Here is a 12,477-nt window from a genome sequence, read left to right as displayed (position 1 = left end):
CTTTATTCATGATGCTTTCCGTAAAATGCTCGCCAAGTATGATGTTAATCATAGAATTGCATCTTCTTATCACCCACATTCTAGTGGTCAAGTAGAATTGAGCAATAGAGAGCTCAAACTAATTTTGCAAAAGACTGTTAATAGATCTAGAAAGAATTGATCTAAGAAACTTGATGATGCATTATGGGCTTATAGAACTGCATATAATAATCCTATGGGTATGTCTCCGTATAAAATGGTTTATGGAAAAGCATGTCACTTACCTCTCGAACTAGAACATAAGGCATATTGGGCTATTAAAGAACTCAACTATGATTTCAAACTTGCCGGTGAGAAGAGGTTATTTGATATTAGCTCACTTGACGAATGGAGAACCCAAGCATATGAAAATGCCAAGTTGTTTAAAGAAAAGGTTAAAAGATGGCATGACAAAAGGATACTAAAGCGTGAGTTTAATGTAGGTGATTATGTATTGCTATACAACTCTCGTTTAAGATTTTTTGCAGGGAAACTTCTCTCTAAATGGGAAGGGCCCTATGTTATCGAGGAGGTCTATCGTTCCGGTGCCATAAAAATCAACAACTTCGATGGCACAAATCTGAAGGTGGTAAATGATCAAAGAATCAAACATTATATCTCAGGTAATCCCATAAATGTTGAAACCAATATTATTGAAACCGTGACCCCGGAAGAATACATAAGGGACACCTTCCAGACCGTTTCAGACTCCGAAAAGGAATAGGTATGTGATACGGTAAGTAAACCGACTCCAAAACAATTTTTAAGGCAATATTTCTCTGTTTTGGAATATTTAGAAAAATAGAAAAATAAGTAGCAGTCCGGGAAGGACACGAGGGCCCCATGAGGGTGGTGGGCGCTCCCTACCCCTCTCGGCGCGCCCCCCTACCTCGTGAGCACCTCGTGTGCCCTCCGGACTCCTTTTCTTGCAAGATACGTATTTTGGTCGGTAAAAATTCATTATATATACTCCCGAAGGTTTTGACTCCCGTATCATGCGAATCTCCTCTGCTCTTCTTTCGAGCTGTTTTCTGTCAGGGTTGTCAAGGCCAGGCATCATGTCGTCCCCCTCCTCCAACAATGGTGACAAAGATGCTTGGCTAATGAAGATAGGGCTGAAAAGAGAAGAGCCCATGGAGATCAACAAGGATGAAGGGACCAAGAAGGCCACGGAGAACCAAGCTCCGGCAGCAGAAGACACCCTTCAACTTGATCACAATCTTCTTACCCCAACTGAGATTGAATCTTTCAATATGATTGAGTTAGCCCGTATACAGAATAAGTATCTCACACGTGAAAATATTTTGTTGAAGGAGCATATTATCGCACTCAAGGGCATTATCTGCAAGCTGGAGGACCTCTTACGCTCCATGTGCGATTATCCATCACCACCACCTTCTTCGCCAACCAAGGAGATATAATCACATGGGTATGGGCACTCCCCTTGGCAACTGCCAAGCTTGGGGGAGGTGCCCCGGTATCGTATCACAATCACAACTCCTATCTTTACCGTTTTTCTTAGTTCGATCATATTAGTAGTATCTTGATCTAGTAGAATAAAGTTTATGGCATGATCTAGTTTTGAGTTTTGCTTTATGATCTCTCTTTGTAATCGAGTCTGTGAGCTATATATAATAAAGATTAGTGTTGAGTCAAGGGCTTGATTATTTTGCCATGATCATGGGTGAATAAAAGAAAAGAAGAAAAGAATAAAAAGAAACAAAAGTTCATATTGATCTTATTAAGAGTAATGGCTTCACATAGAAAGAGTATGATGATTAAAAGTTGTTGGGAGTTGGCAGACATAGCTTTGGTCATCGTTGCAATTAATAGGAGGTAATAAGGAAAGAGAGGTTTCACATATAGATATATTATCATTGCCATCTTTTATGATTGGGAGCACTCATTAAAATATGACATGCTAAAGAGTTGATGTTGGACAAGGAAGACAACGTGATGAGTTATGTTTTCTTATATCAGATAAAGTATGTTGTCATGGATCCTCTAACATGTTGAGCTTGCCTTTCCCCCTCATGCTAGCCAAATTCTCAGCACCAAGTAGAGATCCTACTTGTGCTTCCAAATACCCTTAAACCAGTTTTGCCATGAGAGTCCACCATATCTACCTATGGATTGAGTAAGATCCTTCAAGTAAGTTTTCATCGCTGCAAAGCAATAAAAATTGCTCTGAATATGTATGATTGATTGGTGTGGGAGAAATAAGCTTTATACGATCTTGTGATGTGAAAGTAATAAAAGCGACGGACTGCATAATAAATGTTCATATCACAAGGGGCAATATAAAGTGACGCTCTTTCGCATTGGGATTTTATGCATCCAACCATAAAAGCGCATGGCAACCTCTGCTTCCCTCTGCGAAAGGCCTATCTATTATTATCCTCTACCTTATGCAAGAGTCATGGTGATCTTCACCTTTCCTTTTTCATTTTATCCTTTGGCAAGCCCAGCATGTTGGAAAGAACATGATATATATATATATATATAATTGGATGTAGGGGAGCATGAATTATTATTGTTGACATTACCCTTGAGGTAAAAGGTTGTGCGGCAAAACTATAAGTCCCTATCTTTCTCTATGTCCGACTAAAACTTCATAACCACAAGTATTGCGTGAGTGTTAGCAATTATGAAGGATTAAATGATAGTTGAGTATGTGGACTTGCTTTTTAGCTCTGACATAGAATCTTTCCGATGTTATGATAAATTGCAATTGCTTCAATGACTGAGGTTATAGTTTGTTGGTGCTCAATAAGGTTTCTGATTCATACTTTTGCATTGTGAATAGATCATCACTTGAACATAAGTAATCATATGACAAAATCCATATATGTTGTTGTTATGAGAATAATCATGATGCCCTCATGTCCGTATTTTATTTTTCTCGACGCCTCTACCTCTAAACATGAGGACATATTTATTGTCATCGGCTTTTCGCTTGAGGACAAGCGAGGTCTAAGCTTGGGGGAGTTGATACGTCCATTTTGCATCATGCTTTTATATCGATATTTATTGCATTATGGGTTGTTATTTCACGTTATGTCACCATACTTATGGCTATTCTCTCTTATTTTACAAGGTTTACATAAGGAGGGAGAATGCCGGCAGCTGGAATTCTGGGCTGGAAAAGGAGCAAATATTAGAGACCTATTCTGCGCAACTCCAAAAGTCATGAAACTCCACGGAATATCTTAAAAGAAATAAAGAAAAATACTCGCCAAAGATGAGGCCAGGGGGCCCACACCCTGCTCACGAGGGTGGGGGCGCACCCCCTACCTCGTGGGCCCCCTGGTGGGTCTCCGACGTCCATCTTCTGCTATATGAAGTCTTTCGATGAGAAAAAAAATAAAGAGGAACCTTTCGGGATGAGACTCCGCCGCCACGAGGCGGAACCAATCTAGAGCTCCGGCAGAGCTGTTCTGCCAGGGATACTTCCCTCCGGGAGGGGGAAATCATCACCTTCGTCATCACCAACGCTCCTCTCATCGGGAGAGGGCAATCTCCATCAACATCTTCACCAGCACCATCTCATCTCCAAACCCTAGTTCGTCTCTTGTATCCAATTCTTGTCTCCAAGTCCGGGATTGGTGCTAGTAGGTTGCTACTGGTGTTGATTACTCCTTGTAGTTGATGCTAGTTGGTTTATTTGGTGGAAGATCATATGTTCAGATCCTTTATGCATATTATTACCCCTCTGATTATGAACATGAATATGCTTTGTGAGTAGTTACGTTTGTTCCTGAGGACAAGGGAGAAGTCTTGCTATTAGTAGTCATGTGAATTTGGTATTCGTTCGATATTTTGATAAGATGTATGTTGTCTAGCCTCTAGTGGTGTTATGTGAACGTCGACTACATAACACTTCACCATTATTTGGGCCTAGAGGAAGGCATTGGGAAGTAATAAGTAGATGATGGGTTGCTAGAGTGACAGAAGCTTAAACCCTAGTTTATGTGTTGCTTCGTAAGGGGCTGATTTGGATCCTTATGTTTCATGTTATGGTTAGGTTTACCTTAATACTTTTGTTGTAGTTGCGGATGCTTGAAATAGAGGTTAATCATAAGTGGGATGCTTGTTCAAGTAAGAACAGCACCCAAGCACCGGTCCACCCACATATCAAATTATCAAAGTACCGAACGCGAATCATATGAATGTGATGAAAACTAGCTTGACGATATTCCCATGTGTCCTCGGGAGCGCTTTTCCTATTATAAGAGTTGGTTCCGGCTTGTCCTTTGCTACAAAAAGTATTGGGCCATCTTGCTGCACTTTATTTACTTTTGTTACTTGTTGCTCGTTACAAATTACCTTATCACAAAACTATCTGTTACCACTTATTTCAGTACTTGCAGAGAATACCTTGCTGAAAACCGCTTATCATTTCCTTCTGCTCCTCGTTGGGTTTGACACTCTTACTTATCGAAAGGACTACGATAGATCCCCTATACTTGTGGGTCATCATCTATCATACAATGTCTGTACGTTCAATTTCTTTTCTTGTTTATCAGCCATTTGAATTGGAGGGGGTGATGGCAGTATCTAAGGGAGCAAAAACTCGTTCTTCACAAAAGACAGTGCTACCCGTTGATGCGGATAGAACCATGCTTGTACTGGCCCACAAACTTGCCCCACCACACATAATCAATACTCTTCTAGATTGCACACTTAGACCGTTGGACAGAGAACCAGCTACAACCCATCTAACCCCAGCCCCAGCAGATACTAACTCACTTCTAGTTGACAAAGCACCATGTCCACCATAGATTGCCCCCACACGAGCAGTTTGTAAAGCAACTGCAGTGCCCAAAGCATGAAGACCACCACAGCGAACCCAAACTCCATGTTTAAAGCAGAATAGCAATTGTTCTCATGTCAGATTTCGTAGCTATGGTCCATACTCCTTTGCTGTTGCATCACTGTATTTACTCATACCAACTACTTTCGAATATGAAGGATCCAATTGAAACTCCAATGGCGCAACAGGTATGTTTTAAACCTATTTCTTTAACTGGATTGTTGTTCTAACTTCTTTCTCTATGTTGATTTCAGTTCCAGTTGTATAAACAGTTATGTTCTCATGTGATGCACATTACAAGTGTTGCCAATGCTGTGTAGTTTCTCACACTTATATTCTGTCTATGATGTTGTGTCTTCAAAATATATGAGTTGAACTGTGTCTCTATCTTGATTTGGCAACATAAACTAGAATGATATGGACAATACAGTGACCATAGTACATAGATATATGTTTGTTTCATGCTGTTATCTGATACGTCTCCGTCGTATCTACTTTTCCAAACACTTTTGCCCTTGTTTTGGACTCTAACTTGCAAGATTTGAATGGAACTAACCCGGACTGACGCTGTTTTCAGCAGAATTGCCATGGTGTTATTTATGTGCAGAAACAAAAGATCTCGGAATGACCTGAAACTCCACAGAGATTATTTTTGGAAATAATAAAAATACTGGTGAAAGAATCAAGGCCAGGGGGCCCACACCCTTGCCACGAGGGTGGGGGGCGCGCCTGCCCCCCTGGGCGTGCCCCCTACCTCGTGGGCCCCCTGGAGCTCCACCGACCTCAACTCCAACTCCATATATTCGTATTCGGGGAGAAAAAATCAAAAAGAAGGATTCCTCACGTTTTACGATACGGAACCGCCGCCAAGCCCAAAACTTTCTCGGGAAGGCTGATCTGGAGTCCGTTTGGGGCTCCAGAGAGGGGAATCCGTCGCCATCGTCATCATCAACCATCATCCATCACCAATTTCTTGATGCTCACCGCCGTGCGTGAGTAATTCCATCATAGGCTTGCTGGACGGTGATGGGCTGGATGAGATTTATCATGTAATCGAGTTAGTTTTGTCAGGGTTTGATCCCTAGTATCCATTATGTTCTGAGATTGATGTTGCTATGACTTTGCTATGCTTAATGCTTGTCACTAGGGCCCGAGTGCCATGATTTCAGATCTGAACCTATTATGTTTTCATGAATATATGTGAGTTCCTGATCCTATCTTGCAAGTCTATAGTCACCTACTATGTGTTATGATCCGGCAACCCCGAAGTGACAATAATCGGGACCACTCCCGGTGATGACCGTAGTTTGAGGAGTTCATGTATTCACTATGTGTTAATGCTTTGGTCCGATACTCTATTAAAAGGAGACCTTAATATCCCTTAGTTTCCATTAGGACCCTGCTGCCACGGGAGGGTAGGACAAAAGGTGTCATGCAAGTTCTTTTCCATAAGCACGTATGACTATATTCGGAATACATGCCTACATTACATTGATGAATTGGAGCTAGTTCTTTGTCACCCTATGTTATGACTGTTACATGATGAACCGCATCCGTCATAATTCTCCATCACCGATCCAATGCCTACGAGCTTTTCACATATTATTCTTAGCTTATTTACTTTCCGTTGCTACTGTTACAATCACTACAAAACCCAAAAATATTACCTTTGCTACCGTTACCGTTACTTCCATACTACTTTGCTACTAAATACTTTACTGCAGATATTAAGTTATCCAGGTGTGGTTGAATTGAAAACTCAACTGCTAATACTTGAGAATATTCTTTGGCTCCCCTTGTGTCGAATCAATAAATTTGGGTTGAATACTCTACCCTCGAAAACTGTTGCGATCCCCTATACTTGTGGGTTATCAAGACTATTTTCTGGCGCCGTTGCCGAGGAGCATAGCTCTATTCTTTGAGTCACTTGGGATTTATATCTGCTAGTCACTATGAGGAACTTCAAAGATGAGAAAACAAATATTTATCCCTCAACTACGAGGGGAGGTAAGGAACTTCCATCTAGCTCTGCACTTGATTCACCTTCTGTTTTGAGTAAGCTTGCGACACCTAAACCTGCTTCTGCTATTAATTCTGATATGTCGCATGTTATTGATGATGCCACTTCTACTATGCATGATACTTATGATGAAACTACTTCTATGCTTGATACTACCGTGCCACTTGGTGAATTTCTTAATGAACAACTTGCTAGGGCTAGAGAGAATGAAATTATTGAACCTGATAATATTGATGAAAGTGATGATGAAGACTCTCCCAATAAATATGAATTGCCTGTTGTACCTGAGGGCTATGTTATGGATGAAGAAACTGCTAGAGACTTTCTTGCTTGCAATGATAGAAGTGATCTTAAGAAATTATTAGCTAAGCTTAAACAACAAACTCTGAATGCTAGAATGAAATATGATCCTTCTTATGCTACTTCACCTATCTTTGTTACTGATAAGGATTATGAATTATCTATTGATCCTGATATAATTACTGGTTGAGTCCGATCCTTTTCATGGCTATGAATCTGAAACTGTTGTGGCACATCTTACTAAAATAAATGATATAGCCACCCTATTCACTAATGATGAGAGAACTCGCTACTTTTATATCCTTAAAATATTTCCGTTCTCATTAAAGGGTGATGCTAAGATATGGTTTAATTCTCTTGATCCTGGTTGTGTGCATAGTCCCCGTGATATGATTTATTACTTCTCTGCTAAATATTTCCTTGCTCATAAGAAACAAGCTGCTTTAAGGGAAATATATAATTTTGTGCAAATTGAAGAAGAGAGTCTCCCACAAGCTTGGGGGAGGCTTCTCCAATTACTTAATGCTTTGCCTGATCATCCTCTCAAGAAAAATGAAATACTTGATATCTTTTATAATGGACTAACCGATGCTTCCAGAGACCACCTGGATAGTTGTGCTGGTTCTGTTTTCAGGGAAAGAACACCAGATGAAGCTGAAATTCTATTGAATAATATGTTGACAAATGAAAATAATTGGACACTTCCTGAGACAACTCCTGAGCTTATTCATAAACCAACTCCGAAGAAAAGGGGTGTTCTATTTCTCAGTCCTGAATATATGCAAGAGGCAAAGAAATCTATGAAAGAAAAGGGTATTAAAGCTAAAGATGTTAAGAATTTACCTCCTATTGAAGAAATACATGGTCTTAATTTACCGCCTGTTGAAGAAATACATGGTTTTAATCCATTACCTATTGAAGAAACACATGGTCTTGATAACCCGACACAGGTAGTAAAGGTAAATTCTCTCTACAGATATGATAAAGATGAAATCCCTCCTACTAAGTTTGCTAGCCAATGTTTGGGTGAGTTTGATAATTTTATGGTTAAGCAAGAAGATTTTAATGCTTATTTTGGTAGACAATTAAAACAAAATGCTGATATGATCGAACACTTGAGTGATTATATGTCTAGAGTTAAAGGTGAACTTAAACTCATTAGTAAACATGCTTCTATGGTTACCACTCAAGTAGAACAAGTACTTAAAGCTCAGAATGATTTGCTCAATGAATTGAATAGTAAGAATAATGACTTTGCTGTTAGAGTTGCAACTAGATGGGGTAAAGTGACTCAGGAACCTTTGTATCCTGAAGGTCACCCTAAGAGAATTGAGCAGGATTCTCAGAGAAATAATATTGATGCACCTAGTCCTTCTAAAAAGAAAAAGAAAAATGATAGGACTTTGCATGCTTCTAGTGAACCTATTATAGACACACCTGAGAATCCAAATGATATTTCTATTTCTGATGCTGAAACACAATCTGGTAATGAACATGAACCTAGTGATAATGTTAATGATGGTGTTCATGTCGATGCTCAACCTAGTAATGATAATGATGTAGAAATTGAACCTGATGTTGATCTTGATAACCCACAATCAAAGAATCAACATTATGATAAGAGATACTTTGGTGCTAGGAAGCACGGTAAAGAAAGAGAACCATGGGTTCAGAAACCCATGCCTTTTCCTCCCAAACCATCCAAGAAAAAGGATGATGAGGATTTTGAGCGCTTTGCTGAAATGATTAGACCTATCTTCTTGCGTATGCGTTTGACTGATATGCTCAAAATGAATCCTTATGCTAAGTATATGAAAGAAATTGTCACAAATAAAAGAAAGATACCGGAAGATGAGATTTCCACCATGCTTTCCAATTACACTTTCAAGGGTGGAATACCTAAGAAACTAGGAGATCCAGGAGTACCCACTATACCATGCCCCATTAAAAGAAATTATGTTAAAACTGCTTTATGTGATCTTAGAGGCGGTGTTAGTGTTATGCCTCTCTCTTTATATCGTAGACTTGATTTGAATAAGTTGACACCTACTGAAATATCTTTGCAAATGGCTGATAAATCAACTGCTATACCTGTCGGTATTTCTGAGGACGTGCCTATTGTGGTTGCAAACGTTACTATTTTAACAAACTTTGTTATTCTTGGTATTCTCAAGGACGATAGTATGTCTATTATTCTTGGAAGACCCTTTTTGAATACTGCAGGGGCTGTTATTGATTGCAACAAAGGCAATTTCACTTTTCATGTTAATGGCAATGAGAATACGGTACACTTTCTGAGGAAACAACCTCAAGTTCATAGTATAAATTCTATTGGAAAAATTCCATCGATTATTTTCGGAGGTTTTGAATTTCCTCTATCTACTATCAAGAAGAAATATGATATTCTTATTATTGGGGATGTGCATATACCCGTTGAGGTAACATAGTGTTTTTCGAAATTTCTCCGGTTTCATGCAATTCGGAATGAGTTTGTTAACAAGACCTGATCAACCTTGTTAGTGGATTCCTTTTGATGAGCATGAGATGGATGAAGTTAGAAAGCACAACCTTCTGTACCCTCCTTTTACTTTCTGTTATTTAGTTGAAATAATGTAAAAAATAGTATTTTCTGTCTGTTTTCTGAATTATCCGTGCAATATAAAAATACCCCGAAAATAGAAGTTCTCCAAATGCCCCAAAATTGAAATATGATTTTTTTTTCTAGAATATTTGAGAATATCTGGCACTGAGAACACATCAGGGGGAGCAAGCACCTGGGCACGAGGGTCCAGGGCGCGCCCACCCCCCTAGGCACGCCCCCTACCTCGTGGGCCCATGGTGGCTCCCCTTCACTTATTCCTGCCACCACACACTCCTTCTTCCTCCCAAAAAAATCACTATCCATCTCAAGCACGAGTTCTAGCTCATTTTGCTGTGATTTTTGATCTCCTTGCTCAAAGCACCTCTCACAAAACTGCTTTGGGGGATTGTTCCTTGGTATGTGACTCCTCCAATGGTCCAATTAGTTTTTGTTCTAGTGCTTTATTCATTGCAAATTTGTGCTGCCTAGGTGACCATGTTCTTGAGCTTGCATGTCAAATTTATATGGTTCCAAGTAGTTCTAATGCATGATATAGGCTCTAGGCACTTGTAGGAGTAGTTGCTATCAATTTTGTTGAGCTTGGTTCACTTTTGTTTGAAGTTACTAAAAATTTCAGAAATTTTTCAAAGGAAGAAATATGTTTAGGAAGATGTACCAAGGTGGTTCTTCAAGGAAGCAAGGACCCAGGCTTGCAATGCGTGATGCTGATGATGAACCACCAAGGGACGCTCCAGTGTGGGCTTGTGAATGGCCTTCAGAGGACTTCATGCATCAAGCAGGAATTAAGGAAGAATTTAACGCATATTTGCGTAATGTTGATCTTGTGAGCTTCGAGGCAGATAAGTGCCGTCAGTACCACTATCTCACGAGTTCCTTTGTGAGGAGGTTTGAATTTTCATCTTCACGCAATTCTCAAACTGTCCTGTTTGATCTTTATGAAAATTCTTATACTATGGACTTAGAGGACTTTACCACTGCTTGCAAACTTCCACAATGGGGTAGTACTAGTGAGCCTCGCAAATCTGAATTTAGAGATTTTCTTGCTAGTATAACTGTGGGTGAATCTAGAGACATAGCACAAGCTACCATAGGGAGCATTCACTTTCCTGCTATACATTATTTTGCTCTCTTCATAGGTAGGTGCATAAATGGTAAGGATGAAGCATGTCACATATGTGTCCCTGATCTCAGTGTTCTCGGGAGTGCTGTATTAGGAGATAAACATTATAATTTGGGAGCCATTGTTGCACGTAGGTTGCATAATAATAGATTTAATGGAGATTTCTTTGGTGGAATTTATGCAACCCGTTTAGCTAATTTTCTTGGTGTAACCATACGTGTGGATGATATTGAGTTGCCTCCTGCTTATTTGAATTATGAGGCTATGGTTCGTCATCATTTTGTTGAGAGGAACGATCAGTTCCTCCAGTACCGACTAATCTTTGATAGACGACGCACCTATCACGTCGCTCTCCCTGCTTCTACTTTCTTTGACTTTCAGGCAAAAGGGAGATATTTTATAACAAGATAGGAGGCGGATGAGTATAATAGGAGGGCTGAGATAGCTCGCCTCCAAGCTGCAGCCCACGATGCAATGACTATTGCATCTCAGTACGACCCCAACTACAACTTTGGATATCCACCCGGCCAGCCGTGGCAATAAATCAACTCAGGCCAAAAGCCTAAGCTTGGGGGAGTACGTATTTCTCACCGACATTATATTCATGTTCACACACTCATTGCTAGATGTCGGTGCTCATACTCTTTCATTGTAATATCCATGCTAGTTTATTTTCCTTTTTTCTTGCTTTCTTCTTGTGTGTTTGATAAACCTTAAGAAAACTAAAAAAATTAGCAGTAGCTTTTAGCTAGCTTACTTTCCATGCTTGTAGTAATAATTAAAAAGAAAACCCAAAAATATTTCCCGTTCTTCTTTTGCTTGTTAGGAGCTTTCCCGTGTATATAGTTTTATTTCTTTTCTTTTCTTCAGGGGTCGATAGGAGAAGACCATAATGAAATTGTTAAAAGTGGCTCTATTATGCATTATTGTTGAATTAACCAAAAGCCCATATTACCTTGTCTTCTCCTGTTTATTGAATGCTCATAGATTCCATCTTAGTCCAATGCATGTGCACTATTATTATTATTCACATCGTTCGGTCATGCAAGTGAAAGGCAATTATGACGATATATGATGGACTGATTGAGATGAGAGAAGCTGGTATGAACTCGACCTCTCTTGTTTTTGTAAATATGATTAGTTCATCGTTCCTGATTCAGCCTATTATGAAATAACATGTTTGCAATGACAATTAGAGATTATAGTTACTTATGCCAAGCTTAATTAGCTAGGAGTTTATAATGGTTTACCTTGCGTGCCAACATTCTATTAAAATGGTTGTGATGTGGTATGATGGGGTGGTATTCTCCTTTGAATGATTTAAGTGACTTGACTTGGCACATGTTCACACATGTAGTTGAAACAAATCAACATAGCCTTCATGATATTTATGTTCATGGTGGATTATATCCTACTCATGCTTGCACTCAATGTTTATTAATTTTAATGCATGTTCATGACTGTTGTCGCTCTCTAGTTGGTCGCTTCCCAGTCTTTTGCTAGCCTTCGCTTGTACTAAGCGGGAATACTGCTTGTGCATCCAATCCCTTAAAACCCAAAGTTATGCCATATGAGTCCACCATACCTTCCTATATGCGGTATCT

This window comes from Triticum dicoccoides, chromosome 2A (assembly GCF_002162155.2).
Source record: "Triticum dicoccoides isolate Atlit2015 ecotype Zavitan chromosome 2A, WEW_v2.0, whole genome shotgun sequence".
In the NCBI taxonomy this organism is placed as follows: domain Eukaryota; kingdom Viridiplantae; phylum Streptophyta; class Magnoliopsida; order Poales; family Poaceae; genus Triticum; species Triticum dicoccoides.
Note: the sequence above shows the minus strand (reverse complement) of the source record.